We start from the raw sequence: 5,516 nt of genomic DNA, 5'->3' as shown, positions 1-5,516 counted from the left end.
GAGAAATAAAGACATCCTTATTTCCCCAAGAGGACTGTTACATCATAAAATCACTCTGGCTACATCCATCTCCCTGCCCATCACCCCCCAATACACTGAGTATCTCTTCTCTTCTAAACTTAACATAAGCTTTATTTCTTCCAAGAGATCAACTGCAATTGGGGCAGGGGCCTGGGAAGCCCACACTGTTTCTTAACCCTCCTGTTAGCAGAACAGTGCCACCCAGGAGGGATACCTTCTAACACCCAGCCATCTTACCCAGCCATGCCTTCAGCCGCCTTATCTATTCTTTTTACACCTCTGCATTCTCAGTTTATCAGGTTTAAAAGACCACTTTATTCACTGCTTTTACAATCAGCTTCATTTTTCCATGCAAGGAAGACTGCAAGCCCACAAGATATCAATATCATGTTTTCACCCAACCCTAGTCTCTAAACCCACATGTTCAGCTGAATCCCAAGCAAACTTATGTGTATTCATGGACTAGAAGCTGTTAACTTGTTCCTTAGACCACAGCCACAGCTCACATAAGATGTTTCACAGTTCTGTTGGCCTGAAGTCCTTCATACATCTCTATACACCAGACCTTGGTCTATAATACAGTGAAAATAAAGCCTTCTCCATCAGAGCACAGAGAGCACACAGCAGGCAAGAACACGCCAATCCTACTTCTGCTTTTTGCCAAAGCCACTCACCGCGTCTTGCATTAACCAGACAAGTGGCTCTCAACACTTTCTTGGCTCAAGCATACCTATGCGTGGGTAATTTTTCATCACACGCCTACCCCTATTTGCCAATTATATGACACCAACACATCTTAAACCAAGCCTATTATTACCTAAAACTTGGGGGTGCACCTGACAGAGTGGTGAGGTGTACCTTGCTTACCAGTTAATCAACCAATTACAATTTAAGCTCCTCAGCAATGGGCCTTTTTCCCCTTTTTTATTACTTGTGCCTAATGCAATGATGCTTTCATATGTAAATACAGTGAGGCTTTCATCCTGTTTGGAGACAATATATAACCTTGGGCATCTGAGTGTATTTTTTTATGTCAAAAACAGAAGCATAAGTCCAGGTGGAGGGCAAATATTCTACTTTTTTTACTCTAACTCCATTGGTTGTGGGGAAAATCTGTTCAAAAAAAAAAAAGAGAAGTGAGTGTGTAAGCCCTTAAACAAACCCTGCATTTGTCACCAGAAACATAGCTTTAATCTCTAAGTAAATGAGAAGTTTTTCTGAATCATTAAGTACTGAACAAATGACTGAAAAAGAGGAAGAAAATACATAAAAGCCAGAGAGAAGCTGGTATGTGAGGCATCATATTCCAAATCCAGAGCAGGAACTGAATTTTTTCTGTAATCCCTATGGCTAGCTACTGGTAATGTTATTCTGAAGTAAAACATGTGACTTTTGTCTGTTCATGTGAAATCTTCACTCAAAAAATTATTTTATTTCTGCATATCCCAAGCTGAAAACACACACATGGGAAAAACCTTATATTCTTTATGCTCTCAAAACCATTACATGGATATTTTCAAATAAACACCTTACCACAAGTGCCTAGATGATACAGGAATGTGTGTGGAACACAGTGTACTGCAGGAGCCCTCGTGGATAAGTAGTAAATAGTGTGCAAATTGATTTCTTGTAGCAGTATCAAAAGCAAAGAATGAATGATGAATCTGCCTTTTTTTCCCCCTTGACAAACAAAGCGCTGCAGACCTCAGACGTCAGTAAGAAACTGTCTGGGAAGAGATTATTTAAAAAGGCCTCTGAAAAAAAGCAAGCAGCAGGGTGGTGTCTAGTCAAGGCATGATAAGTTAGTTAGAAAACAGACTGGATAGTTCTGATACTAGAACGTGGTAACAGCACATAAGAATCTGGGCAAATATCACCAAAAGGGCAAAATGGAAACTCCAATGTCAGAGAATGAGGAGAACAAGAAACACATATAAGACATATTCAAATTCACTTGTACTAACATCTTTCTATGAAAAATTAATTGTTGACCTCCAAAAAAGCTGTTCGGAAGTTTTTTACTTCCATGTTACAATGAATCCTGGGTCAGCCAAGAACTTGCGGATACGTGTGTGCAGAGCTACCGCTGTCTGTATTTATTATGTTTGTTTTCTCACAAACACTGTACAAATCACAGAGGCTTGTCTTGTGTTTCTTACATTTCTTTCCATGGTAAGTGGCTCTCTTGCAACATACCAGTTTATAAAACAAGCCAACTGATGTTTAGTTTCTTTTTGAATGGAGCACAGAAAATGACTTTCCTATATAAATAATCTGTCCTATGTGTCATGTTTAGGTAAAGTAAACAGAAGGACTGAGTCACATTATTCTCCTACTTTAGTGTAACTTCTCAGAATTCAGTGAAGTTGCTCCTGACATTAAAAAGCAACAAAAACAGGCCTCTCTTTTACAGGATTGTTTCCCAGGAAACTTTAGGAGTTGGCTAAATAAATAGCTGTGTATCACAAGTTAATTCATGCTTACGCACTCCCCCCAGACTTCTTTGACAAAAAAGGAGCATCAGTGGAAAAGCAGACAGGACTAATAAATCATGTATGGATGGAGAGTCAGGACATTCAACTTCTCAGAATTTTTCAATTCTAATTTTCATCTCATACCTGCTTTACTTACATGGAAGTCCATTCATTTAAATAATTTCGTATCTGATGTCCACTGTTTTTTGATTCAGCATTAGTCTATTCCTCTTTATTGCCATCAGATCTAGCTGTCCACAGAAGAGCCTGGAAAAAGTATTTTGCCTGTAATTCAGCATCTCATTTTATATTACAAAAAAGACACTTTTCTGCTTCCAAGACACGAGGCTATCCAACATTTAGTATTTTGCACAGGTCAATTACTTGTTTAAACATTCAGTACTGCTGTCATTGTTCTTCCCTGTTGAATTCTGCATCTACAATATATCAAATAAGTCACTGAGCCAAGATCAGTTCAATGGATCTGTGAGAAAAAACCTTTTGCAGAAATAGCTTGTATCTGGTAACAAACTATCTTTTTTTTTTTTTTTTTTTTGCAGGTGGGGAGGTTATAACACCTCTAGAAAGATACCGTAAATTGAGGCCCATACTGTCTGACCAATGTCTCTTGTCCTTCTAAAGATATAGGTGCTCACAAACTTTAGACATGAAGAAGCCACTTTATCTGGTTCTTCTGGGATACATCTAGTTTATGGGGGCAGCTGGGAGCAGACACAGGTCAAATTAATTTTCCTGGCTTCTCCAGGAACCCACACCCGGCCACCATCTTTCCCAGCCTGTCGGGCTACAGATATGTTCTGGTTACAGGACAAGCGAGACTCCCCAGAGAGGGTAATAGCTGGAAGATTCCTGCCAGAACAATTTGCAGCTCATGGCCTCCTCCCTGCTTGCCTGGAATTACTTCTGGAAATGACAGATGCAGAGAGAATGGAAACCCACCTGACCAACTCTACAGCAAACCTGGAGCATACAGCAAAATAACTGCAGATCCGTGGATTAGTGAAGGACAATAAGCCAAACTTTTGTGGGAATCACTGGACCTTCCACATTGCCACTAAATGTTCGTATTGCCCACGGGTCCTGCCATGTGACAGGAGAAAGACCACATGAGGTTCTGCTCTCGTATTCACAAAACCTGAGTAACTCAGTCAGCTAAAACAACCTGGGTCCCCTGTTGTGTACAAGTTCAGGTTATAAAGCAATTTCTATTCAGGTCTAATTGTACAGATTCCACAGTGGTATTTTGCATGTTGTTCCTAATCAAAATGAACTCATTGTTTTACTGTGTGCTTAATTTTGTTTTGTTTTTCAAACATGAGGAAAATATTTTCAACACTTTTGTGTTTATCAAATGGAAAACATACCCTTTCCTCCACTATTAAGGCATTTGAAGCACCCCTTTCCTTGTCAAAACTAGACATGGCTGATTACTGGAACTTGAAATGGAGCATGAAAATATTTTTCCATGAGGACAAGAGCCTCCACTTGGCAAGAAAAATAGCACACTGTTCTCAAAAGTGATGAGCTTTGGAAAACCTACAGTCTGCATGTACGAGAGAGGAAAATCTCATTCCTGCAATAACTATGCCTACCAACAGAACTGGTCAGGAATGTAGGTCTGGGATGGGCAAATTTTCCATTTGTAGATGAGTTGGGTTTGGTCGCTGGCCATGGTGTCCTTCCTATTCAACTTAAGTTGCTTATCCCCTCATTACAAAGCCCATTTTTCCTCGGAAACAACTGAGAAGACATGGTCTTTGCTGGTGCTTTGGTGCCTGCTCTTTTCACAGGGCTTGACCTAGAGAAAATCAGGCAAAGTATTTGCCAGTCCCACATTAATCCACCTCTGCAGTCTGTGATCAGAAGGCTTCTTTTTACAAGTTTGAGAAAAGACACAAAACCCACTGACATGCTTCTGCTTCTGCAGCAACCAGTCCCAGCCTGCGCAAGGAAGCTGCAGTTTAATTAAACCAGTTCAAAAACTGATGCTGTTAAATTAATGCTACGTCTGTGGGAGGATAGATGTTATTTTGCTGAAGAGTGCTTTCTACTGTTTTAACTGAAGTGGTAAGGAACAGATTTAAGCTAAATCAATACACAGCATACTTCAACTGATATGTGTCCAAAAAAAGGCATTTGCATCAACTTAATGAAACAGTGCAAGATTTTCATGTAGACAAGACTCAGAAGAAAATGCAACCATATTGTGAACATGCCTTGTTTTGCCCTTGTCTGCTGTCAACGCCTCCTCCACTGCCTCAAGGGGTCTGTTCCCCACTGCCTGACAGTTTTATTAACTAACTCTTCCTGTCTTACTTTGCCCTCAGGTACCCACTCATTGGCAAGTTACACTTCTCTTTATCGCCAAACCACCCCATTTCACGTAGCTCTCAAAACTGTAGCTTCCTGCAGTTCTGCTAAGTTAAAAGGTTCCGCTTCAGGATAGTTTTAAGCTGATGTTCCAGAGACTTTCCTGTATTTCCTCTATTTGTAACAGTAATAGTTACTGCAGCTTTGAAGCCAGGCCAGCTGAGGTTTCTTCCAAAACCAAAACGCATTGCTTCAGGCTTCTTGTGTGTCCAATGCTGTGGAAATGTCGGAATGTGACTACTCCTTCTGGGAAGTCCATCTCTCTCTAAAAGGTGACTGTGCAAAAGTATAAAAAGGCCATAAATAATTTTTGGCAGCTCTGCTTTCTTAGCCTAGCGTGATACCCCTGTGCCTGTTCAATCAGCTTGAGCCCATTCATTTACACTACAGAGTGAGGAAAACGCTTGGGAAAAGGTCAGTTCTTGGTGTTCTTGGTCAGGGGAGGCTCAGCCTCTTGGTGCTGTGCCCAAACTACCAGCACCTTAGAATTTTTTAAAAAAAATTTCCACTTTCAGTTCACGAACGCTCCTGGGACCAGCCTCGGCCATCATCACTGCTGTGGCCACACGCTGCTCCAGCCAAACGGCCTCCGCCCTTCCTCGGTTCGGGGCTCACAGCCCCCAAACACAC

Source organism: Buceros rhinoceros, unplaced genomic scaffold (genome assembly GCF_000710305.1).
Source record: "Buceros rhinoceros silvestris isolate BGI_N320 unplaced genomic scaffold, ASM71030v1 scaffold18630, whole genome shotgun sequence".
NCBI lineage: Eukaryota > Metazoa > Chordata > Aves > Bucerotiformes > Bucerotidae > Buceros > Buceros rhinoceros.
This window is presented reverse-complemented; position numbering follows the sequence as displayed.